A 12,500-nucleotide genomic window follows, 5' to 3' on the forward strand; every position below is an offset into this window, starting at 1 on the left:
AACGAGTACAATAAAGAACATTTTAGGTGACATTTGTTAAAAGAGTGGAGGTTCCTTTTACAACTATGTAGAGGCGATTAGTCACAATCCCTGTGTGACAACAACAGGCCTTTTAAAGGAGCACTGTTACCGGTGACACATGCGAGACAGCATGCCAAAAGTTTTGAAAAAGTTTGCCAACTTTGTCAAACGAGTGTTTGGGATTTGAATATCTTACACAATCAAAGCCATCCGTGGTCACTCAAGTGAACCAAATATCCTGTGGCGTTCAAAAAAAAATTCAAGATATTTTCGTTGTTGTTCTTTGCCATCGAGCTGGAAGCGGATTAATAGTGATTCAATGATATTTACTGGGTTGCCACAGGCAATCCATGTAGAAAATCCATTTGTTTATTACTTGTTTTTTTTTTCTTTTTTTTTCCGTGTCATGAAAAGTTTTGCCTGTCACTCCCATGCTAAGTGCTGTCTTTGTGCACAGAGTCTTCTGTGCATATTTGTTAGGTTTGAGGGGGCTGGGGTAATGCGTACATTTCTCTGTTGCATGCACAGGAGAAAATTTAATTATTAACCTGCAATGGCGTCAAAAGTCATCCAGGTAGAAAATGCATTTGTTTATTGGTTGTTTTTTTTTTCTTTTTTTTTTTCTGTCATGAAAAGTCTTGCCTGTCACTCCCCTGCTAAGTGCTGTCTTTCTGCACAGAGTCTTCTGTGCATATTTGTTAGGTTTGAGGGGGCTGGGGTATTGCGTAGATTTCTCTGGTGCACACAGGAGAACATTTAATTATTAACTTGCAATGGCATCGAAAGTCATTGTAACGCGAATGGCGTTTTAGTGCATCTTTAAACAAAATATACAATTATAGAGCTCAAGAATGCAATGTCAACTGCATAAACAAGGCAGGTGGTGAAAAATAAATATCTGGAATCTTAAAAGCGACAAGTAATGGACTTTGACAACAATCTTTTGCTCATCGAGCTGAAATCAAAGTGAGCTGTATTTCTAATATTTTGCCAAGTGTGCTGTTATGTACAACACTGAAAACAAATGAGAAATTCTCTGGTAACTCAGTATGGGTTCAACAAAGACAGAGAAGGAATCGAACACCTTAAGTGGATCTGTGATCTCTGTTGTCTGGCTATGTGTTATTTGTACTCAACCCTGCATGCAATTGAAACAGGAAGGGTTTTTTGCCTGTAATGTCAAATATGTAGTTTGTTTCAATACATTTTTTGCTGGAAAAGATTTTTGTGATATTTGCATCTTTTGTGAATTTAACATGTGTAATTTTCGAGCTTAACAAATTTGCATATGTGTGTGGAAATGTGATACGGGAGGATTTTTGTGGTAGTGCACTGTAAGCAGTGCATAAGTCACGAAAATAAACAGGTCTGTTGGAAGTGTGCTTGAGTTTCAACAAAATGAGCCCCAAAATCGGCAAAAAATTGTGATGCTGATGAATAATAAAGTAGCTGCTGTAGTGTTTTTGAGACTTGTCAATCATTTATGTAAATGACCCACGTGGTCTAGGAGCTACGACTTTTGTATTTTGTAGTCGTCATGTCTGTTTAGTAAAAACTGTTGTGTTCAGACAGGTGGTTTCCAACATCACATCTGGCGACGAGGATCAAGCAAAGAACCCACAGAGCGCGTTCTACCAGGATTTCCGAAGCGATTTATAAAGAGATTTCCGAAGAGAATTCTGAAACGATTTCCCGCGAAATCAAAACAATGGCGATTTCACTGCCTAACTTCCCACCGTTTAAAGTTCACCTTGATGGAAATGGAGGCCCTAGATGGAAGAAATGGCTAGGACGATTCGACAGATTAACCATTGCACTGGGGATTACCGATGACAAGCAGAAGAGAGCTCTTCTGCTGCATTACGGTGGGCCAGAGGTGGACGAGATCTTCGAGACACTTCAAGACGTCGGCGAGGACAAGGATTACAACAAAGCCATCGAAAAACTAACCGCTTACTTCTCTCCACAAGTGAACACAACATACGAAGTATACAACTTCCGTTAGGTCAAGCAAAAGGATGGAGAAACCCTGGACAGTTTCCATACCCGTCTGAGAAGCCTGGCAAAGACCTGCGATTTCACAAATCCAGACAAAGAGATTAAAGAACAAATCATCTTGAACTGCCAGTCAAACCCCCTTTGGCGTAAAGCTCTGCGAGAGGACCTCTATTTAGCTGGTCTCATGAAAGCTGGTAGAGCCCTAGAATTAAGCGAAGTACAAGCGAAGGATCTTGAAAATAAGGATAAAACGGTGAACGCGGTAAAACCACCCCAAAGAAGAACACAACTGATAGGCAAACAGCGCCATCCACAAAATCGCCAAGAGTCACGCAACCGTGACAAATCCCGAAAGCACGACGGAAAATGTAGGAACTGCAGTGGAATATACAGTCATAGAGAGACAGCTGCCCCACAAAGAACATTAAGTGCACCTCATGTGGCAAACTAAACCATTTTGCCCAAGTTTGCAGAACAAACCCACTTGAGTCGGCAAACCAGGTCACGCATTGAGACACTGATGTAGAAGATGAGTACGTGTACACAGTAGGCCGTGACAAACAACCTATGTGCCAAGTCAAGATCGACGAAAAACAAGTGGAAATGATGGTTGACTCCAGAGCATTGGTTGATCTTATTGATGAGAACACTCAAGGAATTATACAAGGAAAAAGCTCCAGAAAAAACCAAGCGCAGAATTTTCTCCTACGGCTCACTGACACCCCTACTCCTACTGGGAACTGTCAAGGCCGAAATATCCGCCAATGCCAACAGCACACAAACAACCTTGCACATTGTCAAAGGTGCTTCAGGAAACCTCCTCAATTGCTACACTACTAAACAGCTAGGCGTGCTTAAGATCGTCAATCAAGATAAAACCGACGAGACTCGTTTCCAGTCCCCCACGAACAGGGAATTCGAAAGTCCTTTTGGAGCAGCAAATAGCATTCAACAAGTTGAAAGACACCCTGACCAAGAATCATGTGATGTCACATTTCAACCCGAGACTCAAGACCAAAGTGATAGTCGACGCGAGCCCCGTTGGACTTGAGGTTTGTTGGTGCAAGACGGTAAAGTTGTCAGCTACTCGAGCCGAGCGCTCAGCAACGTTGAGCACAGATACTCCCAGACCGAGACAGAAATGCTAGGAGTAGTTTGGGCTGCTGAACATTTTCACCTTTACCTGTATGGGTCAGAGTTCACCATTGCCACAGATCACAAGCCGCTTCTGGGGATCTTCAACAGTCACAAGCCAACATCAGCACGCAGCGATAGATGGAAGTTGAGGCTAATGCCCTATAACTGTCAGCTTATTTACCGACCTGAAAAAGACGCCGAAAACCCAACCAATTTCATGAGTCGTCACCCAAGTACTGCAGAATGTGAACAACACAACATCGCGGAAGACTATGTTATCTACATTTGCAACGAAGCTGTACCAAAAGCAATGACACTGCAAGAAATCAAGTTGGAGACGGAGAAAGACTCTTTGCTCCAGGTGCTTATCAAGGCCATTGAAACTGGCCTGTGGATGGATCCCGAAGTACAAGAGTACAAGAAAGTGAAGGACGAACTATTGGTCTATAAGGGAACAATATTGAGGGGAAATAGGATCATAGTCATTGACACACTGAGAAACAGAGCTGTAGACCTAGCGCATATTGGACACCAAGGAATCCTAAAGACAAAACAGCTCACCAAAGAGAAAGTCTGGTTTCCCGGTGTGGACAAGATGGTGAAGGAGAAAGTCGACAGCTATCTACCATGCCAAGCAGCAACTACTTGCAAGGCACAGCGACTTGAAGCTGTACGGATGACATCGCTACCAACCGCTCCGTGGCAAGAACTCTCAGTGGACTTCCTAGGACCACTTCCTTCTGGAGACCATCTCATGGTTTTCATCGACAAATACAGCCTTTTTCCAGAAGTGGAAATTGTCACATCCACTTCTGCCAGATCCACAATCCCGAAGCTCGACACAATTTTCGCTAGACAAGGGATTCCTGAAGTCCTAAAGAACGACAATGGACCCCCCTTCAATGGTGTGGAGCTCAAGAATTTTGCTGAGCATTTAGGCTTTCAACACCGCAAGATCACGCCTCTCTGGCCAAGGGCAAATGGCGAAGCAGAACGTTTCATCATGACACTAGAAAAATGCGTGAGAACTGCGACCATCGAGCATAAGAACTGGAACAAGAGCTCAACAAATTTCTACGGCAGTATCAGGTGACACCTCACTCGACTACTGGCATCTCACCATGCGAAGCACTTAACCAGAGGAAGCTCAAGACCACTCTGCCAGAAGTGATGCCACTAGTCTGCCAACAAACTATTGTTGAGACACAGACGAACCTAGCGGAGAGAGATGCAGAGCAGAAAAAGAAGATAAAGGCATATGCTGACCAAAAGCTAGGTGTGAGAGAAAGCAATATCAAGCTGGGAGATACAGTTTTAATCAAGCAACCAAAGGCCAACAAGCTCAGTACCCCGTTTAATCCAGTGCCTCTTGTAGTTGAAGAAAAAAAAGGATCGATGATTACCGCAAGCGACGGACACAAGACCGTTACGCACAACTCATCGATGTTCAAAGTTGTCCCCAGTCACATCAAGCATACTGAAAACTACACACAAGAGATGAACGAAGACGTTTCAGCAAATCCCCAACCACTGGAAATTCAGGAACTGGACAAAATAACAAAGCCTTCAAGCCCTACTGCAGGCCTACGACGATCACAAAGGCAGACAAGGCCTCCCAGGAGATTCGCAGACTATGTTCTACTTGTTCGGTAGAACTAGAGGCCAGAAGCATGCAATGGATTTTTGTGACTCTGTAACACGTTTCAGTTTGTTGTTTTCATATTATAAAAAAAGTCATTTTAAAGAAGTCATTTAGGTCAATCACTTACACATTTCCAAAGTTCATCATCAAGAAGGGGAGTGATGTAGTGTTTTTGAGGCTTGTCAATCATTTATGTAAATGACCCACACGGTCTACGAGCTAGGACGTTTGTATTTTGTAGTCGTCATGTCTGTTTAGTAAAAACTGTTGTGTTGAGACAAGTGGTTTCAAGTGTTTATTTGACCATAAACATCACAGCTGCTATTCCCAAAATGATGGAATTACCTGGTGATAAATAACCTCGTCTTGGAGAGTAGATGGTCAATGGTCAACGTCAAGAGTTGGGCGATTGTAATCTTTGTGTTGAATTCGCACATTTCTTGTCAAACTTTATAATACTTGAAAGAAAACCTGCTATCGTGCCATTATTTGACACAGATGCTTCACTGTTTCGCAAACACACAGTGGTAACTTGATCACAGTGCCAGCTGAATTCGATGTCACTTTCGATTTTGCGATTTACTTGTGCAGCCAAGAGTACAATAAATTTGTGCGTAGCAAAAATCTCACAAAATGTTTTTCGCTGATGGTAACTTATTCATATTCGCGGTTCAAAATTATTGTTGTATTCATGTCGTAAATTTTGTCAATGATAGCAAAATATTTTATTCTCGATCTACCGTCCTGAAAACTTTTTTCTGCTCTTCCTAAAAACTGTGTATCAATATTTATTTACTTTTGCATCAATATTTGTTTTGCATAAGGCAAGCTAACAAAATCTGTAGCTTGCTTAGTTTGCATTTTTGGGCGTTAAAATAGAATTTTCGGTCTTATGCTTCTGTTATGAAGTGATATATTTTTTAGGTACCCATCCAGATACTAACCCCGCCGGACAGGGGTTAACTTCAGTAGCACTATCAGAGAGCACGCTTAAACTTGTGGTCAAAAGAAGTTGTGAGGAAACTTGGAAATGATCAGCATGTCAGCCTAGAAGCCAGTGTTTCTCGATTTCCTTTTATTTTCTTCAGTCTTTCTGGGTGTAGTACTTTGCTAGTAACCACGTGTCTTTCTCAGGGGGCTATTTACCTAAGACCTTTACCATGACACGACAGTGATATACAATACCAAAACAGTATCGTGTCCTGTTAGAGCTACATGTTGAACTTGAATATCCTGGAAGACAAAACGCAGCTCATTTGACAATATGGAATAAAGCGCTTTGTTACCGCACTACCACACGTACGCGATGCGTGCCTATTTTTTCTAAAGATGACAGCAATTTTTTGTTTCTGACAAGTGATTAATAGGCTGGTGGCCAGGTTTTTTACCTCATAAAAAGATCTGTTTCGTCGTATCAACGTGTGAGCCAAAGAGCCTCTGCTGGCACAACTTCTGGGTGACCTCTTAAATGGTCTTGATGACCCCCAACTTGAAAAAATTGACTGGAACGCTGCAGTTCAATACCACCATAGTTAATAGAGGGGAATGGTTATGAAACCTGACAAATTTCTTTGTAGGTTTTTGTTCTCTTTTTTGGCCTTGACCGTGCACAAAACACAATAGTTGTACTGAGGAACTAATCAATAGAAACGTGTTAGTTACGTAATTCATGCATAGTGTATGAGCGCAAAACAAAAGATTGTGCACGGTCATGGACTTTCCAATCTAAATCTTGGCATCTTTGTGTGCTCCTTTGATGTTTGCCAAGCTTCCAAACCGTTCCCCTGTATTAACTATGATACCACCCAACTCAGTCCCTTCTTAATCAAAAACATAAAACAAACAGCGGCTACAAACATAACGATAAAGAGCATTTTACTTTTAACTTGACATTTTGTATGCTACAACATACATCTTCAGAAGTGACGGTTGAACAAATTCAAATATGATATATAAGGATTGTTCGTGCAAGTCACAAAAATCCAAAGTTGTTTATAAGGCATCTTGTTGGGACTGCAATGAGTTTACATTGGTAAAATGAAACATCGCTTATGTGACCATAAAAAAGATCATTTCAAAGCACTCAATGGGATCAGTCAAACTTCCGCAATAGGCCACTTCGAAAAATACCATAATACTCTTTATTTGTCCCCCCAAATTTTGCATTTGCGTTTCCCCGAAGGCCAAATGCCAACGTTACGACAACCCTCGACAACTGTTTGATCTTTGACCACTGAATTTATTGTGGTGATAGTAGTTTAAATCCTCCGCTTGTTAGTTAAGTGTTTGATCTTTGACTTCAGAATTTATCGTGGCCTTAGAAGTTTAACTCCTCTGCCTTTTATTTTACTGTTTGATCTTTTACTGCTGAATTTGTTGTGGCCATAGAAAATAATTCCTCAGATTGTTATTGTAGTGTTTGACCTCTGAGTCCAGAATTTATTGTAGCCTTAAAAGTTTAACTCCTTTGATTGTTATTTTCGGGTTGGATCTTTGACTGCTGAATGTATTGTGGCCATAGAAGATTAATTCCCCTTTTTAGGGTTTAATCCTTGACTGCTGATTTTGTGGCCATAAAAAAATAATAATTTCTGCAATTGTTATTTTAGTGTTTGACCTTTAAGTTCTGAATTTATTGTGGCCTTACAAGTTTAATTCCTCTGATTGTTATTTTAGTGTTTTGATCTTTGCCTTGTGGATCTCTTGTGGCCTTAGAAGTTAAATTCCTCTGCTTGTTATTTTAGGGTTTGATCTTCGACTGCTGAATGTATTGTAGCCATAGAAGTGAAATTCCCCCTCTTGTTATTACATGAAATGCCGAAGGCATACCACGTCTTAAAACCGGTCTGGTGTCTTTTTTTTGTTTTGTTGGTAGTCACAAATGTGCATACCCCATGGATATTGAATTAAGCTCCGATCGGGTGAATTAACTTTTATACCCTTCAGTATTTTCAAACTTCCCTGCCGCGATTAGAACTCATGTACTTTCCCCGACCTTCAGGATTATTTGCGAGTGTGTTAGACCACTCGGCCACCCGTGACACACTTCCGTTATTTAGATGAAAGCAAACATTTAGTGTGGAATCTTTCCGCCTGCCATGATTGACACAGTATTAAACTATTCGATAAAGTGGACGGATGCTTTTTCTTTGATAAAGGCAAGCTTTAAAGGTGAGGAGAGTTTTCTACGTTATTTCTAGATCTTGCTTCGTACTTGTGTGTTCCACTGTGAACATAATTTTGCATAGAACGAATACTTCATTAGAAGTAAAATAAATCAAGTTTAAAAAAACAAATTAGCTATGGCCCTCATGGGGACTTCTCAGTGGTCCCCCATCCAAGTACTAACCCCATTCAGAGGAGCTTAACTTCAGTTTATACTCAAACTAGTATCAACGATTGTGATCTTTGTGTTAAATTTGCACATGTATCTTGTCGAACTTTATAACACTTGAAAGAAAAAAAAGCAAAAACCAACAACAAAAACCCTGTGTCTTGCGGTCATTTTGTCACAGATGCATCCTTTGTTTCATGAGTTGTCAGTGTTAAACACACAAGGTAACTTGATCAGAGGCAGCCGCTAGAATCGATGTCACTTTCGATTTTGCGATTTTGCTTGTACAACCAAAAGTACAATAGAAAAATTGCACGTAACAAAAATCTCCCCAAAATGGTTTTTGCTGATGGTAACTTGTTATATTCGTGGCACAAAATTTATCTTTTTATCTCGCAAATTTTGTTGCTGATAGCGAATTGTCTTATTCTCGATCGACACTTCCTAAAAGTTCCTTCTGCTCTCCTTAAAAACTACATCCCAATATTTATTTAGTTTTGCATTAATATTTGGTTTGCATAAAGCAGGCTAACAAAATCTGTACCTTGCTTAGTTCGCATTTTTGAGCGTTAAAATAGGATGTTTGGTTGAATGTTCCTGACAGCAAGTCGCGTATTTTTACGTCCCCCATCTCGATACTAACCCCGCCGGAAAGGGCTTAACTTCAGTGAACATTGTTTTTGGAAATCTGTCAGATTCTCAGAGTACACTCTTAAGCTTGTGGTGAAAAAGAAGTTGTAAATGATCAACATGTCAGCCTTAAAGCCAAGTCTATCTCAATTTCCTTTTATTTTCTTCAATCTTTCTGGGTTTAGTATTTTACTGAAGCACATGTCTTCTCAGGGGGTAGTTAGCAAAAATATCTACCATGTCACTGTAATGATTTACGATACCAAAACAATATCATGTACTATTGGAGCTACATATTGCGCAAAGGACAACTTGAATCTCCTGGAAAAACAAAACGCAGCTCAGTTGACAGTTATGGGGAAAAAAAACTGTCAAGGTACTGCACTACCACACGCAGGCAATGCATTCTTACTTTTAAAATATCCCGTATCTCCTCAATCCCAATTCAATTTTAAGGAGGCAGTGTGGCCCAGTGGTTAGGGCATTTGTCTTGAAATCCGAAGATCCCAGGTTCAAGACTCGCTCTGACCACTCGTTGAATTTGATCCTGGTAGTCCCTGGTTCAACTTCCCAGCTGCACTTGTAAATAGTCAACTGGTTTGCCTCCGGCCAGTTGGGATTCTTAACAGTTGTTGTTGTTGTTCTGTTCTGTTGTTTCGTTGTGTCTCATTGGCCCTGAAAAGCCCCTATGGGGAGCGGTCAATTAAGTATGTATGTATGTATGTATGTATGTATGTATGTATGTATGTATGTATGTATGTAATCCCCCCTCCCCCTTCCAGCCAAAAATCCCATTTCCCTACAATTTTTTTAACCTAAATATCCCATATCCTGGTCACTTCTCGGCCTTTTGGCTAAGATTAGTTTCTCGGCCGAGGGCTACAGTCAAGTACCATTGTACTACTTACGGTACTTTTTTTTCAGTGCCATAAGAGGCAGGCACAGAACAGTTTCGGGTGTTTGTTCTCTCGAGAAGCAATCACTAGGGTTTTTTGGTTTCGTTTTTGATAGTTTTTTGTTCAGCTCGAGTGTAGAATTGTGGCGACCCTTTGTAGTTTGTGAGAACTATTTACTACTTGTTGCTTTTGTTGAGTTTTGAATTGATGATAGAGAGAGTTTTGGCGATTTGAACCCGGACTGGACTACTGGATTTAAGCTTTTTTCTTAACGAGATTTCAAGTTATTGTGGAACGTTTGGTACCAAGTTACGTTATTACTGAAATCAAGATTATGGAATTATAAAATTAGAACTTTGGACTGGATTATAGAACACGCAATTACGGGATCTTAGAGTTTTGAGTATTGAGAGAAATGGAGTACAGATTTTGTCTTCTTGTCTTTGCCATGGCAGATTTAAACAGTTTTCAAGGAAGAAGTGTCTTTTTGTCTTTGCCGCGGCATATTTAAACAGTTTGCAGGGAACTAAACCAGAATTATGGAACCGGACTTTAAATACAGGGGCCGGTTGTTCAAAAGCTGATTAACTTAATCCAGGATTAACGTAAACTATTGTTTCATGTTTTCAACGTTTGCTTATTTTGTTTTTCAAGATTGACTTCTTCTAATGTAAAGTTTTGCCGAATATCAGCCTTGAACAGCATTTGGGAGTAGAGAATAAAACTCCTTTGTTAATTTTTAACCTGAGATTAGCGTTAAGCGCCTTTTGAACAACTGGCAGGATGATAGGTTGTTGAACCGTGATTTATAATACGTTTTGGGAATGATGTGGATGAACGGGGTTAAGGAAGCAAGTAAAACTGTGGGATTTGAATTAAGTCTCCTTCAAAAAAAAAAAATTAAAAAATCCTGTGTGCTGATAACCCGCTAATAGGGCTTCGTTGTTTGCATTTGCAAATTTAGTAACATTAACAATGAATTTTTACAACAAGCAACTTCAAGTTATATTACAGATTTATCTTTCTGGTAATCTCTCCCTATTTTCCGAAGTTTAGCTGTAGTTGATATTCACTGTAACTGGACAATTTGTGTTAACTGTTTGTGCATTCCACGGATATGCCCTTGTAGGTGTCTTGTTTAAGTCTTTAATCTTTGACTTCTGAAGTTCTTGTGTCCATAGGAGTTTTATTCTTCGCATTGTTATTTTAGTGTTTGGTCTTAATTTGACGCCTGAATTTATTGTAGCCTTAGAAGTTTAATTTAATTCCTTTGATTGTTATTTTAGTGTTTGATCTTTGACTGTTGATTCAATGTGGCCATAGAAGTTTGATTCCTCGCTCATTATTGCTCAATCAAACTCAACAGTCTGTGCTGTCACCGCCCTGAGAAAGTACATGCTTCAAATATCAACACAAGGACCAGCCCTGACCCTCTTCCAGTTTGCAGATGGGTTCTCTCACCCGCTCCTCCCTTACTAGTCATTTGCGAGCCCTCCTACACGTCTGTGGACTGAACAGCACTTACTACGCTTCTCACAGCTTTCGCATTACAGCAGCATCCACAGCTGGTGCTGCTGGGCTACCTGATTGGCTGATTAAGTCCTTGGTCGTTGGAAATCTGATGCCTACCAGAGCTTTATCTTGATGCCAAAGGAAGCAAACTTACAAGTGCCACACAATCTAGCTTCTTTTCCTGACGTTTAAACACTAATAATGTTTGTTGTCTGTTTACCCGTACAGCCGCTTGAGAAAACTTGCTGTCTCTTGGGACTAGGATGCTACAGGGTTTATACTTGTTTTTAGTTCATATTTGTGGACTCTACTTTCACTTCTTTTTTCTTCAAAAAAAAAAGGGGATTGATAATTACATCATATTAGGACTTAATTAAGCGGGCCTGGTCCTCTCCACCCCACACCCACAAATTTCTCGATCAATGTTTTTCCTCCCCTTGGGCCATCAAGGGCCTCGCTCCTCTTTCTCCTTTAATTTTGTAGAGAAGGGGTCTTAAGGATCGGCCTCAGCTCAGGGTACGGGTACCCGTCGCGTTGCTTAGGTTTTGGGTGGAGAATTGCTGCCTGCGGCACCCCTTCAGCCCTTTACTGAAACCGTATCAGGAAGGGGGCATGTTGCTCTACTGCTGGACTGGGTTAACTTGGCCCCAGGACATTATGCCAGCCACCATGCTCGCCTTGTTGCACGGGCATGAGGCACACCCTTGGTGTTGCAACATGTGCCAAGGCCCCTCATCCGGTCCATCCGGTCGGGAGTTTCATCCGAGCCTTGCTGGCATATTCCCTGCCCAGCTTGGCCCACATGTTGTGTTCTGTGTCGCTTTTCATGAGTAATAACATTGTCTCCTCAAGAAAGCAAAAGAAGAGCAGTAAAAATACCAATACAGCATCTACAATGAAGAGAAACTTTTTAAGATGTGAATTCATGAGAAATTCGATGTATGGTGTCATCAAATCGCAAGCTGTTTCACTATTAACAAGGATGGAAGTCCATCTCCGTATTTCATTTTTAGCGAGTCGCTTAAATGTCACAGACCACCACATCATCGTTTGTTGATAACGCATTTACTATCTTCGCTCTAAAATGTCTATTTGAATATTTTGAGGAAAAAGATGTATTTAGATAAGAGGAACTGGATGCACTGGTTCTGTTTATTTGTTGCACAAATATATTATAAAACCGCAAGCGGTGAGTAAAACACGGCTGAAGTTCTTCTCTGCTTATTGTCTTTCGACTTGAAAGTCGTCTCTTGGAAATAAATGCACTTTCTTTCAGGTTTGAAATGGCATGTTAATCTTGATAATATGTTTGGTTTATCGCAGAGAAAAA

General features: G+C 40.6%; 1 protein-coding gene across 2 annotated transcripts in view; it reads left to right on the plus strand.

Moving 5' to 3' along the window:
- Nucleotides 1-12,500, plus strand: part of LOC138042046 (ubiquitin carboxyl-terminal hydrolase CYLD-like) — a 117,799-nt gene that overhangs the window by 65,802 nt on the left and 39,497 nt on the right. The window lies entirely within an intron of this gene.

Source organism: Montipora capricornis, chromosome 3 (genome assembly GCF_036669925.1).
Source record: "Montipora capricornis isolate CH-2021 chromosome 3, ASM3666992v2, whole genome shotgun sequence".
In the NCBI taxonomy this organism is placed as follows: Eukaryota; Metazoa; Cnidaria; class Anthozoa; order Scleractinia; family Acroporidae; genus Montipora; species Montipora capricornis.